Source organism: Sciurus vulgaris (genome assembly GCF_902686455.1).
Source record: "Sciurus vulgaris genome assembly, chromosome: 12".
In the NCBI taxonomy this organism is placed as follows: Eukaryota; Metazoa; Chordata; class Mammalia; order Rodentia; family Sciuridae; genus Sciurus; species Sciurus vulgaris.
The window spans coordinates 114,479,196-114,493,541 of NC_136473.1; positions in this window are offsets into that span (position 1 = coordinate 114,479,196).

Genomic DNA, 14,346 nt, shown 5'->3' on the forward strand with positions numbered 1-14,346 from the left:
ACATTTGTTGATTGACCCTGTGCCTAATAGAAGATAAGGCAAGCCCAGTCGTCACCATGTGGGGTTAGGACCAGACTTCCTTAACAGGTTCCCAAAGCATAGGAAGTAAAATCAAGAACAAATAAATGAAAAGGACTCACACTAAAGCTTCTTCTCGGCAAAGGACACCTCAGTAAGGTGAGGAGAGCCTGCGAGAGGGAGGAAGTCCTCACCACACACCTCTCAGATAGAGGTCACCTCCAGGACACATGGAGGACTCAAAAACGCACCCCCAAAACCAAATGACCCACCAGCAACGGGCACAGGAACCGAACAGACTCCACAGAAGAAATTCACCTGCCCATCTCCATCTTAAATACGAGGCATGAGATCTGCCGGAGGAGTCGGGTGGACGGGGCTCACATGACCAGCAGAGGACAGGGACGTAGCCTGACTCGGTGGCCTGTGCTCAAACCCAGCACAGGACACAAATGCCTGAGAGGACCTGAGGGGCAAAGCAGGGCCGACCAGAGGAGCCCGGGCGGAGGGTCCAGGACTCCTGGGCTCTGTGGACGGACCCCTGCCCTGTGGCCCTTTGTGTTGCACGGGGGGACCAGCGAGGGAAGCCGCCATCCTTTGCTCTGCTCTGAACCAGCAGCGGCTTGTCCCCCTGAGGACGAACAGCGGCCGCCCCGCTGTGCAGAGGCCTCCGGCTTCACGAGAGTCGGTATGGCGCAGGACGCACGGACCAGTGCAGAAGCCAGTGCTCCAGCTCCCTTGAGCCACCAGGGGGCTGCATGCTGACCACGGGGCCCAGGGGTCACAGCCTGGGCAGTGGAGTCCCGGCCTCAGAGCAGGGGACTCGAGCTGCAGAGCAGCAGGTGGGCAAGCGGCACTGACCACAGCAGCCAGTGTGGGGGCCGAACATGGAGCCGGCAGCCTCTGCAAGACCTGAGGGCCAGCACGCGTGGCACTCTGGCCATGGACACCTGCCTGGAGAAGCTACGGCCCTGAGGGAGGGGTCTTGGCCTGGGGAAGAGAAGGAGGAGCCCATTCCATGTCAGCCGCGTAACCCGATGGTGGGGCTGGGCACACAGCAGAGGAAGGACCGGAGGGGCCGACAGATGCGTCCCAGGGAGGCACCACAGACGCAGCCACGCAGAGGGAGCGGCTCCCCAGGAGGGCCCAGCGCTGGCAGTCCTGACACCCAGAGGCAGCCGCCTTGTATCATCCCAGCCAGGCACAATCCAGGGGCTTGGGAAGCGGAGGCAGGAGGACCACAGTGTGGAGGTCAGCCAGCAGCTTAATGAGAAATACAGAGGGCTGGGGCTCGGCCCAGCGGTAGAGAAGCACCGCACGCCAAAGCGACCGTTCAAAGCTTTGAATAAAAAGTGAAGCAGCCCATGCTGAGTGATCCCAGGTCCCACGGCGACATTAGGAAAGTGAACAGGCAACTCCTCTGCATTGTGAAGACTACGTGAGCTCAGGCGTGGTTGGCAAGGTCTTCCACCTGAACCCTAGAGACCCAGCTTGGCGACGCGGACCCTTTGTGCGGTCCGTCTCGGGCAAGGAGGGCCGTGTCGTGGGGGGCAGGTCTCGGGGTGCCGAAGAGGCGCCTGTCCCGGGGCAGGTCCTTGGGGTGTCCTTGCACACCTGTTGTCCCTGGGACCAAGCCCAAGCAGGAAGGCCGGAACTGGCACTGCTGGGTTCTGCCATGACGTCCCTGGGAACGTTGTTCTTTAAAGCTTGGTCTTCGGTCAGTGTCAAAGAAACACAATAAGAAAGCATTTAGTTTTCTTTAGAGAAAGCAGCCACATGTCACCATCATTGGCAGAGTATCATGCAGCCGTTAAAAATAACGCTTCTAAAATTTTCGGTCACTTGAAGAAAAGTTTCTCACATCAAATTATATAAAAAGATATAAATCGGTATATAAATTATAAGAGGTAGTGCCCAGTGCTTCCCCATTGGCCAAGGTCAAGGGAGCAGGAAGGGCCGTGAAGCGTCCTCGCTGAGGACCCGCGGCCCGGCAGCAGACCCACTCCCGTCCAGCCCTGGGTCTGACGTTCCACAAGAGAGCCTGTGTTCTCGTCCAACAGTACTCAAAACGGCATATTTTTGAAATACCACGTTCAAAATCTTCCAGAAAGAAACAAAACTCGGGAGGTCTGTCCACCAGTGTTCAGTGGCTTCTAGGCTCCCGAGAGAGAGTCTTGCTGCAGAGGGGTCCAGGGCAGAGGTGCCCGGGCCGAGCTCAGGCCCAGATGGCACTGGACCACCCAGGGGAGACGGACGGCCTTGCGGCCCATACTTGTCACGTTCTCCTCACGTCCTGAACTAATTTGAGCCATAGGAAATCTCCCGTGTCTGATGGCTTTCTCGTTTGGAGCGTGTAACATTGTTTGGGCCCCCTCGTCCCGGAGGAGTGGAGGCTGGAGTGGGAGTCCCGGAGGAGTGGAGGCTGGAGTGGGAGTCCTCGGCTCCGCAGCCACCCAGGTGCGGCAGGCCCGGGAGCCGGCGCCTGCTGTGAACCCTGCCGGGCGTTTCCCCCTTCTCCTCTCACACTCCCACTTCCCAGCCCAGCCTGGCCAGGCCTGGGGCCCCAGGAGGACCCTGGAGAACCCGGCACAGCCCAGCGGGTGGTGTCCAGACAGGACGCCCTCCCGCAGGCCCTCTGGCTTTCCCGAGGGAGCGAGAGCTGAGGACGGGGCAGAGCAGGGAGGGCCTGGGCAGATTCGTGCAGAGGCTCCAGGCCCTGCGGCCTGCCCCCTGGCCCGGCCATTCTTCATCCTGGCTGTCCCTCCTGCCCGCCCCTCCTTCCGCATCTGGTGCTGCCCCTGAGTGGCGGCCACAGAGCAGGGGTGAAGGGTCACCGTGAGGACAAGCTGACAGACAGCGCTGGGGTCGTGGGGTCGCCGAGCGGCGTCCCTGTGGGGGCGCAAGGGAGCAGCTCCTGGAGATCTCCATCTGTGTGCTGGCACCTCAGGCCACCTGGACATGACCAGCGGTGTGGGAGCCCGGCCAGCCCTGCCCTCGCCCGAGCTTGCCAGGGGAGGGAGCGGGAGGGGAGGCTGACCCTCCTGCCGTCCCTCAGCAGCCGGAGCGGGCCCAGAGCGCGGGCAGCAGGCGGGCTCTGGGCTCCGGGCCTCTTCATGGAGCCTGTAAATAACAGCACGTTGCCCCTCGTACTGCCCGGGACACGTGTAAGTGGCAGCTTCGTCCTTTCCGCTGACCTCTGTCCGGTTTTGATTTACTTTCAATCTCGTGCTGTGGATTCCTGGGAACGGGTGTTCTGCTGGTGGGTGGGTGGGGCTGCGGAGAGGGGACCCTGGGGAAGCCCCCGGAAAGGGCCCAGGAGCCCCTTCCCGCCACCTGCAGATGGTCTGCAGCTCTGCGTTCCCCTCAGGTTCTGAACCACTTCTGACCACGGGTGTCGCGGTTCAGCCTCCATGGAGGCTGAGGCTACAGAGAAATGCTCTGCTTCGTGTGCAGAGATGCATCCGCGGTTAGAGAGCCGAGCAGGGGAGGAGGAGGGAGGCGAGGGCCTGCGGGCAGGAGACCTCCAGCCCAAGTCTCCCCACGCCTGCCCCCCGGCTGGGACGCTGGCAGGCTCCTGGGCCGCTCTGGTGTCCACGCTCAGCCGGTTCCCCTCGCATCCCAAGGGGCCTGCATGCAGTAGGATGCTTCGGACTCTGCTCGTTGCTCAGACAAGTGGCACCTACGCTTGCCAGACCCAGAGCCCACCAAGGAGAAGGGGATGAGGGGAGCCAGGGCCCCTTCCCCAGTCGCTCCCCGTGCGTAGGGGGCAAACATGTGGACTCAGTGGTTCCAACCAGGTGTGGGGCTGCTGCCCCGGATGTGGAGTCCCACGGGGAATACCCAGGAAGATGCCGACCTGGGGGAGGCCAGGGCGGGTCAAGAAAGGTCATGGTGGGAGGCCTCTGGAGGTGCAGCCAGAAGCCCCCGGCAGGTGGGGACACAGCAGCTCAGGTGAGGCCAGGGGGGAGGCGGCTTGGAGAGGTCAGGGGAGTTCAGCGGAACTCAGCGGCCACCAGAATGCTCCCCAGGGCAGGGAGCACTGCGGCGACCTCTGGGCTTCTGGCATTGGTGACTGAGCCATCGGGGTAGCGGCCACCTGGCAGGGAAGAGGCACTCTCTGACCAGCAGTGTGCATTCCTGTGCTTGGAACAACACGGGGACTTGCAGTGGACAGGTCCGGCTGGTCTGGCCTCTGCCCCTCCGGATGGACAAGCCTGGGTGCCCCCTGACCAGTGGCAGTCTGGAGAGGGCCAGCCTCCTTGGACCTAGACGCTTACTGGCTTCGGGCTTAAAGACTCCTGTCCGGTGCAGAGGTCTCCCTCTGGGATCCGTTCCTGGGAGGCCAGTTACCACCTACACCACCACAGTGGAGTTTGCTGTGACCTTGTGGTCCCGCCGACAAGGACATCCTCCAGAAAGCGCCGGCTCCTGCGCTCGGGACACGGGGAGACACCAGCCCTGTCGGCCCTGGATTTGGAGAGGCTTGGAATGGAAGCTCCGGTGACCTCGGATGATCAGAGCTCATGTTCCACTCTGAGAAATGGGTGAATAACCAGATCGAGGACACACGCAGGCGCCTGCTCACAGCCAGCAGTGTCCCCGCAGTGCCCCTCCTGCGCCAGGTCTCCCCGGCTCCACCATCGCCACCGAGTGCTGACGGCTTCATGCGAGGCTTTTCTGAGCGCTTCCCTTCTAGCTGAAACGCAGAAACTGCAAAGGGGCTGGAGGCTCCCAGGCGTCTGGCCCTGAGCAGGCCCTCCTTCCAGGACGCCTCCCGGAGGACTCTCGCCACAGCCACGTGCTGGAGAAGGACCTGGGTGCATGGTGTCTGGAGGTCTGGACTCGAGCTGCATTATGGGTTTTCAATGAGGTTTATGCTCCAGATTCAAGACAGGTGAGGAAACCTGCCCTCGAAGGTGAGTGAGCTTCGTGCCCGCGGCCCAGCCCTGGGTGAGGTGGCAGGGACCTCTCTGAGCACATGGACCCTGGCTCAGCGTCACTCTCCGATTGGAGGATGCCGGGCTTAGTCAGTGGGGCTGGGCCTCCTCAGAGTGGGCTAGGGTGGGAGGAGGGCACTGGGCTCGGGCATCACCTCTTGGCCCCCAGTCCTGAGGACACTGGACCCCTCATCCTGGCAGGAGTAAGCAGGAGGCCCAGCATGCCACCCTCCCTGGGACTGGGTCACTGCGTCTTCTGGTCTCAAAGAGACTCCCACTCAAGGCCGGCTCTCTGACTAGGACGCACCCCAAAAGAAACCCAGCCCCTCGGCAGACCTTGGAGGCAGCCTGTGCCCTCTGCCCACTGCCCATGGCTGGCTCATCCAAAGGAGCCAGAGCAGCAGGCAGAGCTGAGATGGAGGGTCACCTGGGGAGCCGTCTCCCCGGGACCCTGGGCTGATGGGAGGGTCACCTGCGGAGCCGTCTCCCCTGGACCCTGGGCTGAGATGGAGGGTCGCTGTGCAGAGCCGTCTCCCCTCTTGAGTCCACAGGGTCTGTCAAGGGCCAGAGTTTAGAGGACTTGCACTCACTCTCAGCACCTGGAGAGTCTGCCTGCCAGCTCCCAGTCCCCTGCTGGCCTGGAGACTGGTGCCCACCCACAGGAAGAGTCCATGAGGGACGAGCAGGGACTGTCCAGGACGTCCAGCTGGGAACATAGCATAGCACCACAAAACCAAGAGGATGAGGTGTGGCCCCTCTGCCTCTGTGGTCCTCGGCCTCCCGTTGGCCTACAGACTCAGCTGCGACTCACCTGGGGGAGCTCACCTGGGGGAGGGCGCCTGCCAGGGATGTCCACAGCACCCCTAGGTCCACCCGCTGGACCCAGCACATCACCTCTGCCCTTCTAGGTGGCAGCTAAAGACGTCCCCAGAGGCTGTGGTACGTCCTCAGGGACAACCTGCCTCTGGTGCTGCTTCCCTGTTCTCAGAGCCGCGATCCAGGGGACAGGGGCTCTTGCCCTGGTGGGTGGGAAGCCCCTGGGCAGCACACCCCCTGACTGCTACCGGATCGCGGTCCACAGAGGAAAGTGTGCCCACTGGGAATGCCTATCTGCACAATTAAAGAGACAGGGTCTGTCTGTGGTCAGCATGTCCAGCTGCTGCTGGCCTTTTCTGATATTCAGTCCACGCACTGTGGTTAGGCATAAATAATGCCCAGTCAGCTGAAGGCTGAAATATTGTAAATATCCACGTCTTCAACGACTGTGGTTTTTCAAGTGTCTCCATACAAACCACTCAGCTTGAAAAGAACCCAATGTCCTTACTCACACAGGTCATTAAAAATGACCCCCAGGTGAAACATGGCTTCATGGAGCAGGTGACGTGACCTGGGGAATGATGGCTCATGGCACGTCTTGCGGTCTTAGGATGGTACACCACCTTCCAAACCCAGACACCCCCTTTCTGTTCTGAGTCACCTGCTGGACACATCCAAGTGGGGCCGGGTCAGGGGTGCCAGACTCAGCCACAGCTGGCTGGAGGAGGCGGCCCCCAGCCTGCCACAGGGTCCAAGGCCGGGAGGACCCAGGGGCCGTGTGACAGAGGGCCTGGTCCCTGGGAGGGGTGCTCCTGGACAGACCACAGGCACAGGCGTGGGATGGTGTGCTGGGCCAGCTGGCTTCCAGGTCACAGCACTTCACCCAGTGTTCACAGGGACCAGAAGAAGCCCACGTCCCACAGTGCAAGTGACCAGGCTGGACCCAACCCTGGCCTCACCCCCTGGGAGCAAGGCTAGGCTGGGCTCCAACCCTGGGCTTCCCCCCTGGGTGCAAGGCCAGGCTGGGCTCCAACCCTGGACTCCCCGACTAGGTGCAAGGCCAGGCTGCGCTCCAACTCTGACCCCCACAGTGCATGCGACCAGGCTGGGCTCCAACCCTGGGCTTCCCCCCTGGGTGCAAGGCCAGGCTGGGCTCCAACCCTGGGCTCCCCTGCTGGGTGCAAGGCCAGGCTGGACTCCCCATAGGAGCCTGGCCCGACCCCACGCTGCTCGTGGGTGGAGGTGCTGAAGACCGCTAGGCACATGGTTCACAATGACATCCATCCCCAAGGACACCTCCTGGAGGGAGGCAGAAGCTAGTGCCCAGGACCCTCCAGGGGAGTAGAACCTGCCATCCTGGGGACCCAGGGGCCCACCACCCTCAGCTCCATGGAGGCCTGGCTACTTTGTGTCTGCCCATCTCTCCTCTATCTGGTTGTTGGGAAGGGGCAAGGACCACTAGCCCCTGCCCTGGCCACTCTTGCTGTGGCCCCCGTCCAGAGGCCCTGGACCTCACCCTCAGCCCCACCACGCCGCCCCCATGAGTTCCACTGTGGCGCTTCCCACTGGCGTCTTAAGTGGCACAGGAAGAACACCAAGCCTTCAGGGAGGACTCCGATGAGATTCCATGGTAGATTCAAACCAAGTCGTGACACTGATTAGGAAATTGGGAGGGAGGTCCCTAATCTTTAGGGTATGCCCCTGAAAGCAAACTGTCCTTGTCCCCAAACGTTCACAGGCTGCTCGCCGGGACACCACACGGGTTTGGGTGGAGTCCTCATTTGGTCAGGGGTAGCTGCGCTGTGCTCCTCTGGAGATTCACTGGAATGAAGATGTCTCCTGCCATCTATGGTGCTATGTCCACTCACCCAGAACCACCGCTGGAGCCAGGACTCCTGGGGTCACCAGCAGTTCTGTCAGCGAATCTCAGCTCCTTCCTGACTTGGCTTGCTGCTGCCAGTGGTGGCCCTGGTCCTTCGTCCATCTTTGCAGCTCTCCAGATGCTGCTGTGAAGTTTGGACACAGTCTTGTTCAGAGGGAGGAGGAAAAGGCTGTGTCCTCCCAGAAACCTCTCCAGACCCCGGTGGGACTGTCCCACCCAGGGGCCGAGTGCCCACATTCATCACTCCCAGGCCCAGGGGCTCGAAGAATCCCCCTCCTGGACCTGGAGGGCCGCTGCCCCCTGCACCCTTGGTCCGTTAATGCCGAACAAACACGAGCATCTAGTTTTGAGGGACAAAGGCGGTGAGTGGCTGCTGGGCAGGCAGGGGGCAGCCGGGTGGACCCTTACACATCGGGGTTGGAGTCTCCCACACTCACACCAATCGCAGCGGAGGAATTGCAGCCCTGGAGGCTCCCTGGCCACTCCACGGCACGGAAACCTGGAGGGACTGTCCTGGCCTGCCTCACGGCGCTGCAGGTGGCCTTGGCTGCCCTCAGTCCTGCTGGGTGCAGTGGAGGCCCCGCCCTGCAGCAGCCTGGACCACGTGCCCTCCCAACTCAGGACTGCAAACGCTCCGAGGGGGGACCACGATGCGCAAGCTGCCGCTGCACGTGGAACGTGCTGGGGAGCTGGGACCCCAAAGGCTGTGGAACGCAGCGGAGGTCGGAGGTCAGCTACACATATGCGAGGTTGTCCGCACTCACAGTGGCGCCTCTTGTCTGCACACGCCACCGCAGAGCTGGCGCCTGCCCTCTCTGTTGCCCGCCTGCCAGCCCGGGGCTCTGTTTCCCCACGGGCTGTGGCTCAGAGGAGGGGTGCAGTGTCTTGGGAGGCTGCAGAGTGGGGAGCAGCTCTGCCTCCGCTCAGGGACACTGGAGCCACCTGCTCACCCAGAGCTCCGAGGACAAGGAGCTACCTTGGACCTGGCGGTTCTGAGCCCCGGGGGTGGTGGGGCATGGAGCCCACCTTCAGGTGCATGCTCCTGCCATCAGGACCACAACGCCAAGCGGGCTGAGGGGAGCGCTCAGTCTGCCCGAGCAACACTCAGAGCCCCTCAGATGAGCTCCCTCTCCGCTTCCGTCTCTCCAGATGTTCACGTGGGCTCCTCTGTGGGTAAGGAGAGTGGCAGGCTGACGTTGGATTTAAGAGCTGCAGCTCAGCGCCCGGCGAGGAGCAGCTGACGCGGAGCTCCTATTTCTGTACCGTGGTGATGTATCCAAGTGTCACTCAACCCAGGAAGCAGTGCCGAGCTGGTATCATCACTCCACCGCCACCCTGCCGCTCCGACACTCCCTGACAGGGCTGCGCGCCCCCACCTGCTCACCACCTGTCAGTGTCTGGGCCTGAAAAAGACTCAGCACATGGCTTCGTTTCCATTGGTTTCAATGTAAATGTTCCAAATAACCACACTCGGCCCTCACTGGCAAGGCCGCGGAGAGCACGTCACCCTGTTGCTTGACATGTTCTCTCTCTGAATGAAAGATCCCTGCAAAGACTATTCCAGAACCTCTGAGATGGGAAGCAAAATCGATGCCGGCAGCCAGCTGAGGTCACTGGGAAATGCTAGGAAATACCTCGGACTCCTGCATTAGAACCTCATCCAAGCGGGACCCGACCCACCCTGCAGGGAAAGGCGCCCTGGGTGCGTCCCCCTAGCTGAGCAGACCAGAGCCACAGCCCCCTCTCCACCTAACCTCCTGAGGTGAACCGAGCTACACCCTCAAGGGCTCCTGGGGCTAGAGGCCGCTGACTGACGGTCGCTGTGGGTCATCACCATCTCCAAGTGCCCGAAACCATGCAGCCCCCAGGAGGTCACACCTGCCCAGCAGAGCTGGCAGGAGGCTGACAGCTCAGCAGCTGCTGCTTTCAGGGTGCTTGGTGGCCGACGGGTCTCTCGCCTCCTTGGCTCTGCGGAGAAGCTGGGCACAGTGAAGGAAGTTGCTGTGAGCCCAACGGTGGTGCTTCCCACCGGCCTGGCCAGGTCATTCCATCATCCAGGCCCCTTCCTGACCAGGGCGGATCTAGCCATCACCTGGAAGCTGCGCGGGACACCCACCTAGCAGCTGCCTTATCACTAGGACTACAAAGTCCTAAGCTGCTGAACGGGGACTTGAGCTCTTTCCACAAGGCCTCGCTGACGTACGAGGGACTCTTAGTTTCTTTCTGACACTTCCAATTGAGTTTCACCGGAGTCAACACACAGTTGTTGTCCAAGGACATAAGTCTTGAAAGATTTAAAGGCACTGACTCAAAGTGTAAGGAGTCCAACCAGAAAGAATCCAAGTCTAGTTCAAATCCAGTGCGAGAACATGGCCAGGGTGACCTAGGAGCCACAGTTGGGAACCCGAGGGCTGCACCCTGGGGGCGGCGGATCCTGGGGCGCTGCAGGCTCTCTCAAGGACACTGTGCTGCGTTGCCCGGGGTGCGGGCAAGCGGCTTCCCCTTGTCCTCCCTTTGCACTGTCTTGCTCTGGCCCCTTCCAGGTGGCGGTGGCCGAGGCAGAGTGGAAGTGCTGCTGGTGCACCCCAGGGAGCTGGCTGCTTGGGGGTCTTCTCATTCTGGATCCTCCAGCCAGAAATCAGCACAGCAGGGGGCAGGGTACAAGTGGCCACTGCCAGTGGGCCCTTTCTCTTTCCCAGGGTCAGGTCCAGCTACCTATAGCAAATAAGACAGGCTGGACACATAATCGCAGAACTTCACGTGATCAGACACGGGGTGTGTTTGTCAGCTGTTTTGCTGCTGTGACTAAATGATCTGAACAGAACGGTTTTAAAGGAGGAAAGGTTTACTTGGGGCTCATGGTTTAGAGGTCTTAGTCCACAGAAGGCTGGCTTCATTCCTCAGGGCTCCAGGTGAGGCAGAACATCGTGGCGGGAGAGGGTGAGGAGGGAAGCAGCTCATGTGGTGATTAGGAAGCAGAGAAAGATCCTACTCACCAGATACAGATGTACACCCAAAGCCAGGCCCCAATGCCCGCCTGCTCCAGCCACACGCACCACTCAGGACCACTCGTTAACCCGTCAGGGGATTAAATCACTGATGGGGTTCCTGCCTGTCTCACAGGTGAGCTTCTGGGGGCACCTCACCTACAAACCACAACACTAGGTGAGAAAATTTATTTTTATTTGGCTTTTGTATCTGGGCAAAGGCACTGTCTCAGATTTGCAGTGGGACTATTGACTCGTAAGAATATTAATTGGCTAAAACCTCAGTTCTAGATACGGACCTAGATTCAGCTGAAATCCAAACCCTAATACGAAGCTGTGCTCACCGTGATCACTGGGCAGCACCCTAGTGTCGTCCTGCTCTGGGGCCGTGAGTGCCTCTCAGCTCTGTGCTCAAGGTTTGCTACTTTACTCCAAGGTCATATTCACAATGAACCTAGCCACCAGAAAGTAGCCCTGGGGAAACGCAGCACAGGGCGCTGAATCGAGTGGGACTCAGTTAGGACTAGGGTAAAAGAGAAGAGGAAGGACGTACTGTTTGGGGTGGAAATCGAGGAACCCTAAGAAGCTCCCGACACAACTGGTACCACATTGCATAAAGCTTCAAATAACCTGCCCAACATTTTGGGCACAGAACTCAACTTCTCAGAGGTCGTGTGTTCAGCATGTGGGCACCAACACCTGGAGGAAGACGCATGGTGTCTGGTGGCCACTGCCAGCGCACCTCCGCGAGCACTCACAAACCGCGAGCTACCCACTGCGCCATCCCAAGGCTCAGCCTGCTGGGAAATTAAGTGAACCCTGTGTGTGGCCAGCGCATGGCAAAGCTGCTCCTCTATGCACACAAGTGGGAACTGACCCTCTGGGGACCTGGACCCAGCTTGCCAGCAAGACCAGGCAGCCGAGCGCATCCCGGGGTGAGGCGAGCGGTGCCGTGAACCCCAGCCAGGCCCACGTGGCTGGCCACCCATCTGCAGGAAGGGCACAGATCCCAGGAGCAAAAGGGAGCTCCACCGGTGGAGAGGCCCGGCCAGTGCGGCTGCTCAGCTCTTCACTGGAAGCTGACAGAACCAAGCAGCCTCCTCGGCGTTGGGTTTTAACCTTTGCCCGATCCTCCTGTTTGTTGGTTTAATTTATCAATAAACCCCAAAGCTCGTGCCAAAGAGGGAGCAGGGCCAGGCGACCCTGTGCACGCTACGTGAGGTGCCGGGAGGGTGAGGTCCCCAGGCTGAGTGCCCCAGTGCGGGCAGACAGCGGCTCAGAAACCCCTTACTGCAAGGAGGGTCTGGCTGTGCGAAGCCCGTGGACCAGCAGTGCCCAGCCGCTGCCGTCCTTCCAGGGGTGGGCGCAGTTGTACTCTAACCCTGGGCAACGGCTCGCCAAGAGCGCCACGTCCAACCAGCTGCTCTGAACAGCAACAAGGCATATGTTAGGGAAAACCAACCCCTTTGCATTGAATCCACCGTTTGGGTGGTTCACTCATAGAAAGTCGGGATGTTTTGTCCCTAACACAACGTTCTTCCTCAGACTGTTACTAACTGACAGGCTCAGTCACAATCACGTAGCACTTCTCAGCAAGATGTCTTCATTAAAGATGACTTGCTCTCCGTGCGGGCTGTTAGATCCCCACACAATCCTCCCTACGCGGTCACCTGGGCAAAGCTTCCTCCCACAAGGACAGAGAAGGCGGCACTACCAAGTCCCTTCCCAGGACAGTGGACTCCACCCCCAGAGTGGGCTTCGAGGCTGGGTGCTGGGGGCCCCCGCCCCGGAGCCCCCGCGAGTTCGTCATCCCTCCCACGTTCCCTCCCTTCCTTTCCACCCGGCATGGGCTTCCCAACTGTTCACAGCTGGCTCTGCAGAGAGAGCGGAGGTCCACACTCTGCCGTGTCACCCGTGGTCACTTCCTCCTCCAGGCTGGAACCACACGTTTCCCAGCCCCAGATAGCACAGAGGAGGCAGCCAGGGTGGCAGTGCCGCAAACTGCCCTCGCAGCCTCGGGGGCAGGAATGGCTGCGGGAAGAGCAGACAGCACAGGGAAGAGGCCCTGGGTGAGGAAGAAGAAAAACCCGCAGGAGGAAAACAGCAAGGGCCAGAAGGACGCAGAGGTGGCACCCTCGGCCCCGCTGGAAACGCCTCCAGCGGCCGGCATGAGTCCTGAGGGCCCAGCGGCCTGACACCTGCAGCCCAGAGTCCAGCTCAGGTGCCCGTGTGTGAGGACACGATTGTGCCCAGTGGAGGCCAGCTGGGGGCTTTCCGGCTTGTCTCCCCTGGCAGCCAGAGCCTCCTCTCCCCACGGGACGGAGCCCCACTCCTTGCTGATCAGGGTTCACTGGGGAAGCTGCCGCCCAGTCTGGGCCCTTGCCTTTCCCGGTGCTGGACCCGGGAGCACCCTGCAGAGCCAAGGTTCGCACCCCAGGCCTTGGGCCCTGCCGACAGCACTCACCCCAGCTTCCAGGAAGCTGGACTGGAGCGGGGCTCAGTTCATGCAGCCCACGCCATGCAGAGCGTGACACGCGGGTCCTGGAAGGCGTGGCTGGGGTCACTTCCAGACTCGCGGGGCCGGCAGGTGACAGCAGGCAGGGAACAAGTGGTCGGGTGGCCAGCCCCTCCTTCCTCTGTCCTCTCCACGTCTCTCCAATGGATCCCACAGGAAAGCGGCTTCTCTGTGAGCTTGGCCTCTGTCCTCGGCTCCCACCTGGTCTGCCCAGGTCTGTCCTGTGCCTCCTCGCTGTGGAGAGGCCCACCTCTGCCCTGTGCCTCCTCGCGGTGGAGAGGCCCAGCACTGCCAGCCTCGGAAGCGGAGCCCAGGGTCCTCCAGGCGCTTCTTCAGGGTACACCTCTGCCCCAGGTGCCCCGACGGTGCTGGACCAGAGCAGGGGGATGGGCAAGGCAGGCCCGCGGTTCCCCCGGGAGCAAAGGAGGGAGCTCTGTGGAGAAGCTGGCCAGCCACACGCCTCCTCCGCTTCCCGGCACCTGGGGGACGAGACCTGTCGACAAAGAAGCAGTAAGTGAGCGAGTTTAACTGGGCCTCTGGTCTCCTCCTCCCCGTCTCCCCGTTTCTCCATCTCCTCTTCACTTGTGTTTGGGTGCAGTCTGAAGCACCTCGCGATGGTCCGGGAGGTGACAGTCTGACCTGTCACAGCCACCCTGTGGCAGCAAGAAACGATGCTCGCGGGGGAAGACAGACGGCCAGCACAAGGAGCGGGCGTTCCCAGAGCTTCCAAGGAGCTCCTCTTAAGAACCAGCAAGGGGTCCCTGTCGGAGTGGGAGGACCCAGCACGAGAGGCGGCAGGACAACCATCGCCATGCGGAAGTGGCACTTGCTGCCCGCGTGACCTTGGGTTAGTCACTTAACATCCCTGGTGCCCGAGGTTCCCTCTGGGGAATCAGGAATGTCCTACACGTGCCTCTCCCAGTGGCTGTGAAAACCCAGAGGCCCCGGGTGTGACGAAGCCTTCAAACCACAGCACTTCACAACACAAGAGAGCCTGGGCTGACGCCAGCCACTGCAGGAGGCGAGTCGGGCCAAGGGCCTCCAGGGGCCCTCAGATCCTGCCGCAGGCCGCACTAAGGTGACGGTGCATGGGCACCCTGGCTGGGTGCCCAGGAACGCGTAGAATAAGCCTCACCATCAGAACACCTCACTGTCACAGGTGATGTTCATCAATCACCCTGCAGGTATGCG